Source organism: Pseudophryne corroboree, chromosome 4 (assembly GCF_028390025.1).
Source record: "Pseudophryne corroboree isolate aPseCor3 chromosome 4, aPseCor3.hap2, whole genome shotgun sequence".
In the NCBI taxonomy this organism is placed as follows: Eukaryota; Metazoa; Chordata; class Amphibia; order Anura; family Myobatrachidae; genus Pseudophryne; species Pseudophryne corroboree.
The window spans coordinates 726,264,421-726,282,936 of record NC_086447.1 but is presented as its reverse complement, the minus strand read 5'-3'; the positions used below and the strand labels follow the sequence as shown (position 1 = coordinate 726,282,936).

At 44.0% G+C, this 18,516-nt stretch overlaps 1 long non-coding RNA gene across 2 annotated transcripts in view; it reads right to left on the bottom strand.

The window, feature by feature from the left end:
* Nucleotides 1-627: 627 nt before the first annotated feature.
* LOC134911720 (uncharacterized) overlaps nt 628-18,516 on the bottom strand; it is a 154,611-nt gene continuing 136,722 nt past the window's right edge. For both annotated transcript variants that reach the window (XR_010176794.1, XR_010176793.1), the window contains 2 exons: nt 1,092-1,172; nt 628-919 (listed from right to left, as the gene is read on the bottom strand). This is a non-coding gene — a long non-coding RNA (uncharacterized LOC134911720). The remainder of the gene's footprint in view (nt 920-1,091; nt 1,173-18,516) is intronic.

The window sequence follows — 18,516 nt, the reverse complement described above, 5'->3', positions numbered from 1 at the left end:
ACGCCCCATTTTCAAAATTATAACGATTTTTATGTGTAAATTGATGGAGGGTATGTTGCTGCAGATGCAGTGTGCCTATTTTGGGGTGTGGACCTGGAGCTGCAGCTCCATCAGCCCCATTGTTAATCCTGCTCTGGGAACACACGGCAGCCAAAGGGCAGAGCCTCCCATTGGATGTAACCTGTGAGGGAAGGCATTTCTCGCCCAATCAGCTGTGGACTGGGTGTGACAGACCTGCTGCTAACCCAATGAGAGCTCCTAGCCACGACCAGCATTATCCACACAGTCACAGAGTGACAGATCTGGGCTATTATATAGGAGATTTAACAAAGGGAAATTACATTGGTGCATGTGGGATGGGCAAAAAAAAAAAAAGAAGAAGATTATAGTATACACTGTGCAGGGTAGTTCAAATGTGCATACTCAAATGGAGTCAATTTCCAGCTATTTCAGTTTGTACATTTGTACTATACTCTAAATATTGTACATTACATTCTCATTTTCTCTCATCCCACATGCTCTAAAGAGACCTTCCTTTTACATATACCCTTAGAGGGGAAACTAGAGCCCCTTTACTATCTCACTTGGCCACTGAGTCTTCTTTATGAAAATGGAATGATGCTGGTCTTGTCCATTCACATTTATTATTTACAAAAATGGTCACAATTATTTACACAAAAGAGTAACAATTATTTATTCTTTACACAAAGGGCTGCAATACCTGTAGTGTCCACTGTGCTCCTCCTGTACACCATTGTACGCTGGCCCTTTTTGTGCCACCACAGCAGACACTATTGGTTTACATTCTTAGATACCTAGAACTCTCTGCCCATTGGTACTATGAGGGGCCCAATGTTGTTCAGCAATGGGTTAGGCTTCTCTAGATTCAGCGGCCCAATTATTTTTCTGGACATCCAACCTGCAAAATAGTAAATCTTCTGATTTAGGGTTGAAAATTGCATATAAACCCCACACAAAAACATACTTTCAAATGTAGCCCAAAGAGTTATTCTTCTAAGATATATAATAGGTGTTTGAGAAATTAAGAAACAGATTACATACAATGAGCTGTAATTTGCTAGTGTGCTTACTTTCGTTGTGCTGTTGCATGGTTCAATATCAGCCAAGCTTCAATTGATGGCAGGTGGCCAAATGTTGTCTTCTAGAATACCCTGGTATAAAGATATGATTAATACCACAATTTGTTTCCTTGTAGAACAGGTCTTTCTACTGGCTACCCTTTCATGAAACCCATAATTGTTCTATATTTCTATAATCATAGAGTCATGAGCTTCGATAGTCTCCCGTTCTATCCTGGGTATCCTAGGGTAGTTTGCAGTGGCGTGCGTTGAGGTCACTGGCTGGGGAGGCACTGAGATTTTTATATATATATATATATATATATATATATATAATATATATATACGTACATACATATACATAACATATATAGAAATATATATGTGTGTGTGTGTGTAACGTGTATCCGGCAATGCACTCTGTAAATTTACATATATATGTGCACACAGGGACGATGCTGAAGTTAGCTTCTTATTCGGCCAGCTTCTTATTCACTTCTTATTCAAGCTCTAGCTTCTTATTCACTTCTTATTCGAACTCCAGCTTCTTATTCAGATCATTCAGTTTTGCAAGGGTTAATGAGTCTTGGGTAACAAATTTGACACCGGAAATCAACAGAGTAGGTTCCCTTACATATGACCCACTTGTATTTTGCCTGGCCCAACGCTGTTTTGGGCATGAAATACACTGGCAAAGTGGGCACACACAACATATTTTGACATTTTGAATAAGTAGCTGTAGTTTTGCAAGGATTAACCAGTCTTGGGCCACAAATTTGACACCTGAAATCAACAGAGGGTGGTCACTTACATATGACCCACTTGTATTTTGCTTGGCCCAACGCTGTTTTGGGCATGAAATACACTGGCAAAGTGGGCACACACAACATATTTTACCATTTTGAATAAGTAGCTGTAGTTTTGCAAGGGTTAACCAGTCTTGGGCCACAAATCTGACACCTGAAATCAACAGAGGGTGGTCAGTTACATATGACCCACTTGTATTTTGCTTGGCCCAACGCTGTTTTGAGCATGAAATACACTGGCAAAGTGGGCACACACAACATATTTTACCATTTTGAATAAGTAGCTGTAGTTTTGCAAGGGTTAACCAGTCTTGGGCCACAAATCTGACACCTGAAATCAACAGAGGGTGGTCACTTACATATGACGCAGTTGTATTTTGCTTGGCCCAACGCTGTTTTGGGCATGAAATACACTGGCAAAGTAGGCACACACACCATATTTTGCCAGTTTGAATAAGTAGCTGTAGTTTAGCAAGGGTTAACTAGTCTTGGGCCACAAATTTGACCCCCAAAAACAACAGAGGGTGGTCACTTGCATGTGACCCACTTGTATTTTGCTTGGCCCAACGCTGTTTTGGGCATGAATACACTGGCAAAGTGGGCACACACATCATGTTTTGCTATTTTGAATAAGTAGCTGTAGTTTTGCAAGGGTTAACTAGTCTTGGGCCACAAATTTGACACCTGAAATCAACAGAGGGTGGTCACTTACATATGACCCACTTGTATTTTGCTTGGCCCAACGCTGTTTTGGGCATGAAATACACTGGCAAAGTGGGCACACACACCATGTTTTGCTATTTTGAATAAGTAGCTGTAGTTTTGCAAGGGTTAACCAGTCTTGGGCCACAAATTTGACACCTGAAATCAACAGAGGGTGGTCAGTTACATATGACCCACTTGTATTTTGCTTGGCCCAACGCTGTTTTGGGCATGAAATACACTGGCAAAGTGGGCACACACACCATGTTTTGCTATTTTGAATAAGTAGCTGTAGTTTTGCAAGGGTTAACTAGTCTTGGGCCACAAATTTGACACCTGAAATCAACAGAGGGTGGTCACTTACATATGACCCACTTGTATTTTGCCTGGCCCAACGCTGTTTTGGGCATGAAATACACTGGCAAAGTGGGCACACACACCATTTTATAAATTGCCATTTTGAATAAGTAGCTGTAGTTTTGCAAGGGTTAACTAGTCTTGGGCCACAAATTTGACCCCTGAAATCAACAGAGAGTGGTCACTTGCATGTGACCCACTTGTATTTTGCCTGGCCCAACGCTGTTTTGGGCATGAAATACACTGGCAAAGTGGGCACACACACCATATTTTCCATTTTGAATAAGTAGCTGTAGTTTTGCAAGGGTTAACCAGTCTTGGGCCACAAATTTGACACCTGAAATCAACAGAGGGTGGTCAGTTACATATGACGCAGTTGTATTTTGCTTGGCCCAACGCTGTTTTGGGCATGAAATACACTGGCAAAGTGGGCACACACAACATATTTTACCATTTTGAATAAGTAGCTGTAGTTTTGCAAGGGTTAACCAGTCTTGGGCCACAAATCTGACACCTGAAATCAACAGAGGGTGGTCACTTACATATGACCCACTTGTATTTTGCTTGTCCCAACGCTGTTTTGGGCATGAAATACACTGGCAAAGTGGGCACACACAACATATTTTACCATTTTGAATAAGTAGCTGTAGTTTTGCAAGGGTTAACTAGTCTTGGGCCACAAATTTGACCCCTGAAATCAACAGAGAGTGGTCACTTGCATGTGACCCACATGTATTTTGCCTGGCCCAACGCTGTTTTGGGCATGAAATACACTGGCAAAGTGGGCACACACACCATATTTTCCATTTTGAATAAGTAGCTGTAGTTTTGCAAGGGTTAACCAGTCTTGGGCCACAAATTTGACACCTGAAATCAACAGAGGGTGGTCACTTACATATGACGCAGTTGTATTTTGCTTGGCCCAACGCTGTTTTGGTCATGAAATACACTGGCAAAGTGGGCACACACAACATATTTTACCATTTTGAATAAGTAGCTGTAGTTTTGCAAGGGTTAACCAGTCTTGGGCCACAAATCTGACACCTGAAATCAACAGAGGGTGGTCACTTACATATGACCCACTTGTATTTTGCTTGGCCCAACGCTGTTTTGGGCATGAAATACACTGGCAAAGTGGGCACACACACCATGTTTTGCCATTTTGAATAAGTAGCTGTAGTTTTGCAAGGGTTAACCAGTCTTGGGCCACAAATCTGACACCTGAAATCAACAGAGGGTGGTCACTTACATATGACCCACTTGTATTTTGCTTGGCCCAACGCTGTTTTGGGCATGAAATACACTGGCAAAGTGGGCACACACACCATGTTTTGCTATTTTGAATAAGTAGCTGTAGTTTTGCAAGGGTTAACTAGTCTTGGGCCACAAATTTGACACCTGAAATCAACAGAGGGTGGTCAGTTACATATGACCCACTTGTATTTTGCTTGTCCCAACGCTGTTTTGGGCATGAAATACACTGGCAAAGTGGGCACACACAACATATTTTACCATTTTGAATAAGTAGCTGTAGTTTTGCAAGGGTTAACTAGTCTTGGGCCACAAATTTGACACCTGAAATCAACAGAGGGTGGTCACTTACATATGACCCACTTGTATTTTGCTTGTCCCAACGCTGTTTTGGGCATGAAATACACTGGCAAAGTGGGCACACACAACATATTTTACCATTTTGAATAAGTAGCTGTAGTTTTGCAAGGGTTAACTAGTCTTGGGCCACAAATTTGACCCCTGAAATCAACAGAGAGTGGTCACTTGCATGTGACCCACTTGTATCTTGCCTGGCCCAACGCTGTTTTGGGCATGAAATACACTGGCAAAGTGGGCACACACACCATATTTTCCATTTTGAATAAGTAGCTGTAGTTTTGCAAGGGTTAACCAGTCTTGGGCCACAAATTTGACACCTGAAATCAACAGAGGGTGGTCAGTTACATATGACGCAGTTGTATTTTGCTTGGCCCAACGCTGTTTTGGGCATGAAATACACTGGCAAAGTGGGCACACACAACATATTTTACCATTTTGAATAAGTAGCTGTAGTTTTGCAAGGGTTAACCAGTCTTGGGCCACAAATCTGACACCTGAAATCAACAGAGGGTGGTCACTTACATATGACCCACTTGTATTTTGCTTGGCCCAACGCTGTTTTGGGCATGAAATACACTGGCAAAGTGGGCACACACACCATGTTTTGCCATTTTGAATAAGTAGCTGTAGTTTTGCAAGGGTTAACCAGTCTTGGGCCACAAATCTGACACCTGAAATCAACAGAGGGTGGTCACTTACATATGACCCACTTGTATTTTGCTTGGCCCAACGCTGTTTTGGGCATGAAATACACTGGCAAAGTGGGCACACACACCATGTTTTGCTATTTTGAATAAGTAGCTGTAGTTTTGCAAGGGTTAACTAGTCTTGGGCCACAAATTTGACACCTGAAATCAACAGAGGGTGGTCACTTACATATGACCCACTTGTATTTTGCTTGGCCCAACGCTGTTTTGGGCATGAAATACACTGGCAAAGTGGGCACACACACCATTTTATAAATTGCCATTTTGAATAAGTAGCTGTAGTTTTGCAAGGGTTAACTAGTCTTGGGCCACAAATTTGACCCCTGAAATCAACAGAGAGTGGTCACTTGCATGTGACCCACTTGTATTTTGCCTGGCCCAACGCTGTTTTGGGCATGAAATACACTGGCATAGTGGGCACACACACCATATTTTCCATTTTGAATAAGTAGCTGTAGTTTTGCAAGGGTTAACCAGTCTTGGGCCACAAATTTGACACCTGAAATCAACAGAGGGTGGTCAGTTACATATGACCCACTTGTATTTTGTTTGGCCCAACACTGTTTTGGGCATGAAATACACTGGCAAAGCGGGCACACACACCCTATTTTCCATTTTGAATAAGTAGCTGTAGTTTTGCAAGGGTTAACCAGTCTTGGGCCACAAATTTGACCCCTGAAATCAACAGAGAGTGGTAACTTGCATGTGACCCACTTGTATTTTGCCTGGCCCAACGCTGTTTTGGGCATGAAATACACTGGCATAGTGGGCACACACACCATATTTTCCATTTTGAATAAGTAGCTGTGGTTTTGCAAGGGTTAACCAGTCTTGGGCCACAAATTTGACACCTGAAATCAACAGAGGGTGGTCAGTTACATATGACCCACTTGTATTTTGCTTGGCCCAATGCGGTTTTGGGCATGAAATACACTGGCAAAGTGGGCACAAACACCATTTTATAAATTGCCATTTTGAATAAGTAGCTGTAGTTTTGCAAGGGTTAATTAGTCTTGGGCCACAAATTTGACCCCTGAAATCAACAGAGAGTGGTCACTTGCATGTGACCCACTTGTATTTTGCCTGGCCCAACGCTGTTTTGGGCATGAAATACTATGGCATAGTGGGCACACACACCATATTTTCCATTTTGAATAAGTAGCTGTAGTTTTGCAAGGGTTAACCAGTCTTGGGCCACAAATTTGACACCTGAAATCAACAGAGGGTGGTCACTTAAATATGACCCACTTGTATTTTGCTTGGCCCAATGCGGTTTTGGGCATGAAGTACACTGGCAAAGTGGGCACAAACACCATTTTATAAATTGCCATTTTGAATAAGTAGCTGTAGTTTTGCAAGGGTTAATTAGTCTTGGGCCACAAATTTGACACCTGAAATCAACAAAGCGTAGTCACTTACATATGACCCACTTGTATTTTGCTTGGCCCAACGCTGTTTTGGGCATGAAATACACTGGCAAAGTGTGCCCACACACCATATTTTACCATTTTGAATAAGTAGCTATAGTTTTGCAAGAGTTAACTAGTCTTGGGACACAATCAACAGAATGTGGTCACTTACATATCACCCACTTGTATTCTGCTTGGCCCAACATTGATTTGTGAATGAATTACGCTGGGAAAGTAGGCACAACCACCATATTATGATTTACCATTTTGAATATGTAGCTGTAGTTTTGCAAGGGTTAACTAGTCTTGGGCGACATATTTGATACCAGAAATCAAGGGTTAGATTAGCTCCTTATCGCACAGGGGAGTCATAGAGAGTCTATGTTGCGTTAAAGTTGTCTGAAGTCAGCTCTTATCCTTGCTTGAAGGAAGCTATACTCAGCAGGATTGGGGTGACGGGTCCCAGCAAAGCCCAAGAATATTATGAGTTGCAGCTGAACCCATCTGAGCCTCCAGTGGTCAAACTGGCATAATTGGCCAAACTGAGTAAAACCTGGTTACAGATAAAAACTCTTCTCAGTGGGTAGTGGAAGTGATGGCTCTAGACCAGGCTATACGGGTATCAGACCGTGGTGTAAAACACTGGGCCTTTGCAGGCTGACCCCAGACAATTGAGGAGCTAGCAGTGGTGATTGAGAGGTACCTGACCCTGGGAAATTTTAATAAAGCCAAGCAAGGGTTACAGCCAGTACATAAGCCCAATACCCAGATCCCCATTGTTAAACCAAACAGCCCGTCTCCAGTCATATGTTTTGAGTGCAGAGAGCCCAGTCATGCACAGCGGTACTTCCTAAAGCAGGGTGAGCTAGTGGATTGCAGCTCAGGGAAAACAGTACAACCTGTATTCAGTATGGCACCTGGAATTATTTCCCCAGCTGAAACTACCATTTCATCTGATGGTACAGATTGAAGGCTGGGATATCTGGGCCTTGGTTGATACTGGCAATGAATTGTCTATCATCTCTGCTAACCTGGTTCTTCCCGGGTCTGGCCAGGTTGTGCTTCTGGTAAAGATGCTATGTATACTTGGTGACATAGAAGAATGCCCATGAGTGCACCTGCCGGTGGTGATTAAAGTAAGACCAGTAAAAATGGTAGTCACAGTAGCTTCCAAACCTCTTTATCCACTAATCCTGGGCCAGGACTTCCCACTGTTGCAGGAGTTTGTTACCTGGCATGACATTGGCAGACAGACAAATGTTAAGCTGTCGCAGGGGCCAAGATCTACTGGAAGCCAAGGTTGTATGACTGTAAACCCCTCTCTTGCCAGTGAGATTGAGACACATTAGTCCCCCATTTGCGAAAGAGTGTCTTTGCAGGACTTTAGGCGAGATCAACATAACGATGGCAACTTGTCTAATACTTTTTAAAATGTGGTAGTGGTAAATGGTAAGGTAAACTCTGCTTTACCACCTGAAGGTGTACCTTACTTTATGTGAAAAACATTTTTTTTTACCTTGTAACTTATTTGCAAGGTAAAAGGGTAGACCAGTTGCTGATTCCCCGAAAACACGAGCAGCTGGTACTGAGGGCGGCTCACATGCATTTATGGGGTGGCCATTTAGGGGAGAGGAAAACTCTCCAGCTATGTTTCTCCTGGCCAGGCATTCATGCTGCAGTAAAAGAATATTGTCAGGAATGCCCAGTGTACTAAAAGAATGCACCCCAGACAGAATTTAGGGCGACCTTGGTTTTCCTGACTATAATTTCCATGCCTATTGAGCCAATTTTTATAGATCTGATAGGGCCAGTAGAAAAATCGGATCATGGGCATCAGTATATATTGGTGACGGTGGACTACTCCACCGGGTACCCGGAGGCCATACCACTATGTAACATGAAATCTAGCACTATTGTCCAGGAGTTCTTGATGCTGTATACCCGTCTAGGAATACCAATAGAGGTCCTGACCGACTAAGGTACCCCTTTTGTGTCTAAATTAATGAAATACCTGTGTCGCCTGTTAAAGGTGGATAGAATTACCATTTCGGTTTACAACCCGCAGACAGACGGCTTGGTTGAATGCTTTAACAGAACCCTTATGCAGATGATGAAAAGGGCAGTGTCACAGGAGAAGCGAGATTAGGACCTACTCTTACCTTAGCTAATGTTGGCAGTTTGAGAGGTACCCCAAGCCTCTTTTTTTATTATTATTATTATTATTATTATCCTTTATTTATATAGAGACTTTATATAGAGACTGTATGGGGTTTAGACCCTTCAAACTCCTCTATGGTAGACAACGCAGAGGGATACTAGATCTATTAAAAGATGGGTGGGAGCAGCAATTGTCCCAAGGGGATGCGGTTAAGATCCCGCCGGACGGAATCCCGGCGGTTGAAATACTGACGCCGGAACCCCGACCGGCACAATCCCGACATATTCTGCCTCCGTGGGTGTCCACGACACCCATAGAGGGAGAATATAAAAGTGTGCTGAGCATAGCAAAGCACCGTGCCTGCAGCGTGGCGAGCAAAGCGAGCCCACAATGGGCTGCGTTCTGCTCGCCACCCCTGTCGGGATTGTGTGGTCGAAATTCCGGCGTCAGTATTTCGACCGCCGGGATCCCATCCTGCGGGATTTAGTACTGATCCCGTCCCAAGAGCCTAACATCGTTCAGTTTGTGTCCCAATTATATGGCTGTCTAAGGCAAATTGCGCCACTTCTGACCAAGCATATGGCAAGAGCTCAACAGGATCAAAAACGCAGTCATGGCGTTACTGCTGTCAACCGGACTCTCAATAGGGGCAACAAGGTACTGATACTTGTGTCTAGGTACGGCAGGAAGGTAGAAGGAAAGAGGTAAAAGTCTACCATGTGAATTTGTTGAAGCCTTGGAAAGTGCCAGTCATCCCTCTTTAGTGGCCATGAAAACCCCAGAATGTCAGGTGCCTACTGAAGTAACTGAGTCCTAGCCAGAAACAAGAAGTGGTAAACTTAGTAGCACAGTACCAGGTTGTGTTCTCTGCCCTCCTGGGGAAAACTCAAATCATACAGCATGACAATGTTACTCCACCCAGGGGGGTGATAAAACAAAGGCAATATTGTATATCTGAGGCCCAACAGGCAGCAGTAAAACGGGAACTGGAAGTGATGCGGCGCTTGGGGGTCACAGAGTAGTCAAACAGTGAATGGAATAATCCCATTTTTTTTTTAGAGCCCAAGCTTTTTGGAGCTTTGAGATTCTGTAATGACTTCAGAAAGTTAAATAAAGTTCCTCGGTTTGATTCCTATCCTATGCCCCGGGTTGATGAACTTAGCAATAAGCCTGTATCTAACTACGCTAGATTTACTGAAGGGGTACTGGCAAATTCCTCTGATGGAAAAAGCAACAACAGCCTTCTCTACCACAGTGGGTTTGTTCCAGTCGCACCTTCCAAAGGTGGATGCAGTGTTACAGTCTCTACAGGCACAAGGGTTCACAGCTAACCTGGAGAAGTGTGCCATCATATCTGTGGAGGCAAAGTATCTGGGGTATATTGTATGCCAAGGGTAAGTTAAACCTCAACCTGGCAAGGTGGAAGCAGTCTTCACATGGCCTAAGCTAAAATGTATGTCGCAACTCAGGATATTCTTTGGTCTGGTGGGCTATTATCGTAGGTTCAGGGGTGGAACTTGCAGCGGTGCAACCGGCAGGGCCCCTCCACGATGAAGGGGCCCACAGCCGGAGGCACTACAATGAGTGAGACTGACTCATTACATGCCACCTGCCGGCGCGCTGCAAGCCGCCGCTTCCCCTTAACAGAATGAGGCTGAGCTGCAGTCTGGCCAGAGGGGGAGGAGGATGCAGTGGAGGAGTCTGGAGAAGGAGAAGGGGCCATCTTCCCCTCTCATTCACGGGCAGCCCAGCTGTTTCTTTTTGCTACCGGAGCCGGAGCATCACGTGACCATGCGGCTAAACTGTAGAGTTAGTGCAGCAGCATTCCTTGTAAAGGCGGTAAGGCAGCTGTGTGTTTATTTATTTTTATTTTATTATACATTTTTCTAATTGTACATTTCATCCTGCAAACTCAGAATCGCGGACCTCGAAGAGGCGGAGCCTACATTGAGGGGGCGGAGATTGGGAGGCGGTGGTCTCTCTGCAAATAGTAATGGTGACTGTGCAGTGACATATAACATACAGCACAGCATAGAGTGACCCCACTAAGGCAGCCAGGCACAGGGTCATGTGTTGTCACCCAGGGTGCATGTGCTGCTGCTGGCTGCATGATGCATAGTGTGGACATCTGTCTCCATGGGCCTTGTGTATCCTTGTACAAAGGAATTGTCCCATTTTTATACAGTGAGAAGTCTTCTGAGTTTTTGTGGGAGTTGGATACAATTGGCCGACAGTTATCATATTGATATTCATTATGTCGACATAAAGAACTGTCAACAAACAGTCCCTTGTGATATAGCAGTTTCGTACTTTATACCGGTGACAGCAGTGCCTTTTTCTGGATCACATTGCATTGGCGATGTCTCAGCAGTGTTCTGGTGAGTATTTTCCCCATTATCCCTAATCCCTAAACCTTTCCCTAGTAGCTAACCTTAACCTTTACCCCTCCCCACAGCCTAACCCTAGCCACCACCCCAGTGCCTCACCCCCCCCCCCAGCAGCCTAACCCTAAAACTTTACCGTAGTGCCTACTATATTGGCGTTATGTGTAAAAGGAGCTCTACTGTGTGGCGTAATGTGTATAAGGAGCTCTACTGTGTGGCTTAACATGTATAAGGGGTATTACTGTGTGGTGTAACGTCTATAAGAAGCACCACTGTGTGGCGTAACGTGTATAAGGAGCACTATTGTGTGGCGTAAAGTGTATAAGGACCATTACAGTGTGTTGTAACGTGTATAAGGAGCTCTACTGTGTTGCGTAACATGTATAAGGAACAGTACTGGGTGGAGTAACGTGTATCAGGAGCACTACTGTGTGGTATAAAGTATATTAAGATACTACTGTGTGGTATAACGTATATTAAGATACTACTGTGTGGCGTAACATGTATAAGAGGCACTACTGTGTGTTGTAATGTGTATAAGAACTACTGTGTGGCGTAACGTGTAGAAGGAGCTCTACTATGTGGCGTAATGCGTATAAGAAGCAGTACTGTGTGGCATAACGTGTTTCAGGAGCACTACTGTGTAGCGTAACGTGTAGAAGGAGCTCTACTATGTGGCGTAATGCGTATAAGAAGCAGTACTGTGTGGCATAACGTGTTTCAGGAGCACTACTGTGTGGCGTAACGTGTAGAAGGAGCTCTACTATGTGGCGTAATGCGTATAAGAAGCAATACTGTGTGGCATAACGTGTTTCAGGAGCAGTACTGTGTAGCGTAATGTATATACTACTGTTCAGTGTAATGTAATGTAAATCAGTGTAATGTAATGAGGTTGCACTACTGTGTGGCATAATTTGAATTGGTGGTACTATTGTGTGCCCACACCCCTTTTCAATGAGACCATGCCCTATTTTTTGACACACGTTTTGGATCTTGGGCGGGCTGGGGCAACGCATTTTGTTGCACCTCGGCCCACCATGGTCTTGTTCCGCCACTGCGTAGGTGCATGCGCGAATTTGCCACAGGGCAGCATCATTCACTGAATGTCTGAGGAAACAGTCCCCAGACAAGATCTTATCACAGATGTGCTAAATGTAGCACATCTACAATCATGTACTCTGACATGCGGGTGGATGCCCAGCACAGGGCTGGTCCGCCCTGCATGACTGGCCCTAGCCCCCCCCATCCCCCTCGCACAGGTACAAAACCATTGCACGGTGTCGATGATTTTGTACCTGATGAGTAACTCCCTGCAAACGAAGCTCCTGCACGCTGGCAGTCCGCTACTCGCCACATCCTGGGTCGCAGAGTCTGTGTGTAACACCACGCAGCTGCCTCGGGCCACCCCCCAACGGTCCAGACAGGCCTCCGTTGTCCGGACCGTGGTTCTAAAGCCGGTGGCATGCCCCTTCCCGCCACATGACCGCCTCTGCCTGTCAATCAGGCAGAGGCGATCGAAGCCCTGAGATGCTGATAGAATCTCACTGGGCTCCCGGATTGCGCACTCCACAAAGTAATTCAGACGGCGATCGCTGCTGCTGCAGTGATGCAGTCTGAATTACCCCCTAGGCCCGCAGACACTACTTTGCAGAATTTAAGAAAAGCTTTATACGCAGAGACTGTATTGATAGGCTCCTGATTCCAGGTGTCAAATTTGTGGCCCAAGACTAGTTAACCCTTGCAAAACTACAGCTACTTATTCAAAATAGCAATTTATAAAATGGTGTTTATGCCCACTTTGCCAGTGTATTTCATGCCCAAAACAGCATTGGGCCAAGCAAAATACAAGTGGGTGATATGTAAGTGACCACTCTCTGTTGATTTCAGGGGTAAAATTTGTGGCCCAAGACTAGTTAACCCTTGCAAAACTACAGCTACTTATTCAAAATGGCAAAATATGGTGTGTGTGCCCATTTTGCCAGTGTATTTCATGCCCAAAACAGCGTTGGGCCAAACAAAATACAAGTGGGTGATATGTAAGTGACCACCCTCTGCTGATTTCAGGGGTCAAATTTGTGGCCCAAGACTAGTTAACCCTTGCAAAACTACAGCTACTTATTCAAAATGGCAAAATATGCTGTGTGTGCCCACTTTGCCAGTGTATTTCATGCCCAAAACAGCGTTGGGCCAAGCAAAATACAAGTGGGTCATATGTAACTGACCACCCTTTGTTGATTTCAGGTGTCAAATTTGTGGCCCAAGACTAGTTAACCCTTGCAAAACTACAGCTACTTATTGAAAATGGCAAAATATGGTGTGTGTGCCCACTTTGCCAGTGTATTTCATGCCCAAAACAGCGTTGGGCCAAGCAAAATACAACTGCGTCATATGTAAGTGACCACCCTCTGTTGTTTTTGGGGGTCAAATTTGTGGCCCAAGACTAGTTAACCCTTGCTAAACTACAGCTACTTATTCAAAATGGCAAAATATGGTGTGTGCCCACTTTGCCAGTATATTTCATGCTCAAAACAGCGTTGGGCCAAGCAAAATACAACTGCGTCATATGTAAGTGACCACCCTCTGTTGTTTTTGGGGGTCAAATTTGTGGCCCAAGACTAGTTAACCCTTGCTAAACTACAGCTACTTATTCAAAATGGCAAAATATGGTGTGTGTGCCCACTTTGCCAGTGTATTTCATGCCCAAAACAGCGTTGGGCCAAGCAAAATACAAGTGGGTCATATGTAACTGACCACCCTTTGTTGATTTCAGGTGTCAAATTTGTGGCCCAAGACTAGTTAACCCTTGCAAAACTACAGCTACTTATTGAAAATGGCAAAATATGGTGTGTGTGCCCACTTTGCCAGTGTATTTCATGCCCAAAACAGCGTTGGGCCAAGCAAAATACAACTGCGTCATATGTAAGTGACCACCCTCTGTTGTTTTTGGGGGTCAAATTTGTGGCCCAAGACTAGTTAACCCTTGCTAAACTACAGCTACTTATTCAAAATGGCAAAATATGGTGTGTGCCCACTTTGCCAGTATATTTCATGCTCAAAACAGCGTTGGGCCAGGCAAAATACAACTGCGTCATATATAAGTGACCACCCTCTGTTGTTTTTGGGGGTCAAATTTGTGGCCCAAGACTAGTTAACCCTTGCTAAACTACAGCTACTTATTCAAAATGGCAAAATATGGTGTGTGTGCCCACTTTGCCAGTATATTTCATGCCCAAAAGAGCGTTGGGCCAAGCAAAATACAACTGCGACACATGTAAGTGACCACCCTCTGTTGATTTCAGGTGTCAGATTTGTGGCCCAAGACTGGTTAACCCTTGCAAAACTACAGCTACTTATTCAAAATGGTAAAATATGGTGTGTGTGCCCACTTTGCCAGTGTATTTCATGCCCAAAACAGCATTGGGCCAAACAAAATACAAGTGGGTGATATGTAAGTGACCACCCTCTGCTGATTTCAGGGGTCAAATTTGTGGCCCAAGACTAGTTAACCCTTGCAAAACTACAGCTACTTATTCAAAATGGCAAAATATGGTGTGTGTGCCCACTTTGCCAGTGTATTTCATGCCCAAAACAGCGTTGGGCCAAGCAAAATACAACTGCGTCACATGTAAGTGACCACCCTCTGTTGATTTCAGGTGTCAGATTTGTGGCCCAAGACTGGTTAACCCTTGAAAAACTACAGCTACTTATTCAAAATGGTAAAATATGGTGTGTGTGCCCACTTTGCCAGTGTATTTCATGCCCAAAACAGCGTTGGGCCAGGCAAAATACAACTGCGTCATATATAAGTGACCACCCTCTGTTGTTTTTGGGGGTCAAATTTGTGGCCCAAGACTAGTTAACCCTTGCTAAACTACAGCTACTTATTCAAAATGGCAAAATATGGTGTGTGTGCCCACTTTGCTAGTATATTTCATGCCCAAAACAGCGTTGGGCCAAGCAAAATACAACTGCGTCACATGTAAATGACCACCCTCTGTTGATTTCAGGTGTCAGATTTGTGGCCCAAGACTGGTTAATCCTTGCAAAACTACAGCTACTTATTCAAAATGGTAAAATATGGTGTGTGTGCCCACTTTGCCAGTGTATTTCATGCCCAAAACAGCGTTGGGCCAAGCAAAATACAAGTGGGTCATATGTAAGTGACCACCCTCTGTTGATTGCAGGTGTTAAATTTGTGGCCCAAGACTGGTTAACCCTTGCTAAACTACAGCTACTTATTCAAAATGGCAAAATATGGTGTGTGCCCACTTTGCCAGTATATTTCATGCTCAAAACAGCGTTGGGCCAGGCAAAATACAACTGCGTCATATATAAGTGACCACCCTCTGTTGTTTTTGGGGGTCAAATTTGTGGCCCAAGACTAGTTAACCCTTGCTAAACTACAGCTACTTATTCAAAATGGCAAAATATGGTGTGTGTGCCCACTTTGCCAGTATATTTCATGCCCAAAAGAGCGTTGGGCCAAGCAAAATACAACTGCGACACATGTAAGTGACCACCCTCTGTTGATTTCAGGTGTCAGATTTGTGGCCCAAGACTGGTTAACCCTTGCAAAACTACAGCTACTTATTCAAAATGGTAAAATATGGTGTGTGTGCCCACTTTGCCAGTGTATTTCATGCCCAAAACAGCATTGGGCCAAACAAAATACAAGTGGGTGATATGTAAGTGACCACCCTCTGCTGATTTCAGGGGTCAAATTTGTGGCCCAAGACTAGTTAACCCTTGCAAAACTACAGCTACTTATTCAAAATGGCAAAATATGGTGTGTGTGCCCACTTTGCCAGTGTATTTCATGCCCAAAACAGCGTTGGGCCAAGCAAAATACAACTGCGTCACATGTAAGTGACCACCCTCTGTTGATTTCAGGTGTCAGATTTGTGGCCCAAGACTGGTTAACCCTTGAAAAACTACAGCTACTTATTCAAAATGGTAAAATATGGTGTGTGTGCCCACTTTGCCAGTGTATTTCATGCCCAAAACAGCGTTGGGCCAGGCAAAATACAACTGCGTCATATATAAGTGACCACCCTCTGTTGTTTTTGGGGGTCAAATTTGTGGCCCAAGACTAGTTAACCCTTGCTAAACTACAGCTACTTATTCAAAATGGCAAAATATGGTGTGTGTGCCCACTTTGCTAGTATATTTCATGCCCAAAACAGCGTTGGGCCAAGCAAAATACAACTGCGTCACATGTAAATGACCACCCTCTGTTGATTTCAGGTGTCAGATTTGTGGCCCAAGACTGGTTAATCCTTGCAAAACTACAGCTACTTATTCAAAATGGTAAAATATGGTGTGTGTGCCCACTTTGCCAGTGTATTTCATGCCCAAAACAGCGTTGGGCCAAGCAAAATACAAGTGGGTCATATGTAAGTGACCACCCTCTGTTGATTGCAGGTGTTAAATTTGTGGCCCAAGACTGGTTAACCCTTGCTAAACTACAGCTACTTATTCAAAATGGCAAAATATGGTGTGTGCCCACTTTGCCAGTATATTTCATGCTCAAAACAGCGTTGGGCCAGGCAAAATACAACTGCGTCATATATAAGTGACCACCCTCTGTTGTTTTTGGGGGTCAAATTTGTGGCCCAAGACTAGTTAACCCTTGCTAAACTACAGCTACTTATTCAAAATGGCAAAATATGGTGTGTGTGCCCACTTTGCCAGTATATTTCATGCCCAAAAGAGCGTTGGGCCAAGCAAAATACAACTGCGACACATGTAAGTGACCACCCTCTGTTGATTTCAGGTGTCAGATTTGTGGCCCAAGACTGGTTAACCCTTGCAAAACTACAGCTACTTATTCAAAATGGTAAAATATGGTGTGTGTGCCCACTTTGCCAGTGTATTTCATGCCCAAAACAGCATTGGGCCAAACAAAATACAAGTGGGTGATATGTAAGTGACCACCCTCTGCTGATTTCAGGGGTCAAATTTGTGGCCCAAGACTAGTTAACCCTTGCAAAACTACAGCTACTTATTCAAAATGGCAAAATATGGTGTGTGTGCCCACTTTGCCAGTGTATTTCATGCCCAAAACAGCGTTGGGCCAAGCAAAATACAACTGCGTCACATGTAAGTGACCACCCTCTGTTGATTTCAGGTGTCAGATTTGTGGCCCAAGACTGGTTAACCCTTGAAAAACTACAGCTACTTATTCAAAATGGTAAAATATGGTGTGTGTGCCCACTTTGCCAGTGTATTTCATGCCCAAAACAGCGTTGGGCCAGGCAAAATACAACTGCGTCATATATAAGTGACCACCCTCTGTTGTTTTTGGGGGTCAAATTTGTGGCCCAAGACTAGTTAACCCTTGCTAAACTACAGCTACTTATTCAAAATGGCAAAATATGGTGTGTGTGCCCACTTTGCTAGTATATTTCATGCCCAAAACAGCGTTGGGCCAAGCAAAATACAACTGCGTCACATGTAAATGACCACCCTCTGTTGATTTCAGGTGTCAGATTTGTGGCCCAAGACTGGTTAATCCTTGCAAAACTACAGCTACTTATTCAAAATGGTAAAATATGGTGTGTGTGCCCACTTTGCCAGTGTATTTCATGCCCAAAACAGCGTTGGGCCAAGCAAAATACAAGTGGGTCATATGTAAGTGACCACCCTCTGTTGATTGCAGGTGTTAAATTTGTGGCCCAAGACTGGTTAACCCTTGCTAAACTACAGCTACTTATTCAAAATGGCAAAATATGGTGTGTGCCCACTTTGCCAGTATATTTCATGCTCAAAACAGCGTTGGGCCAGGCAAAATACAACTGCGTCATATATAAGTGACCACCCTCTGTTGTTTTTGGGGGTCAAATTTGTGGCCCAAGACTAGTTAACCCTTGCTAAACTACAGCTACTTATTCAAAATGGCAAAATATGGTGTGTGTGCCCACTTTGCCAGTATATTTCATGCCCAAAAGAGCGTTGGGCCAAGCAAAATACAACTGCGACACATGTAAGTGACCACCCTCTGTTGATTTCAGGTGTCAGATTTGTGGCCCAAGACTGGTTAACCCTTGCAAAACTACAGCTACTTATTCAAAATGGTAAAATATGGTGTGTGTGCCCACTTTGCCAGTGTATTTCATGCCCAAAACAGCATTGGGCCAAACAAAATACAAGTGGGTGATATGTAAGTGACCACCCTCTGCTGATTTCAGGGGTCAAATTTGTGGCCCAAGACTAGTTAACCCTTGCAAAACTACAGCTACTTATTCAAAATGGCAAAATATGGTGTGTGTGCCCACTTTGCCAGTGTATTTCATGCCCAAAACAG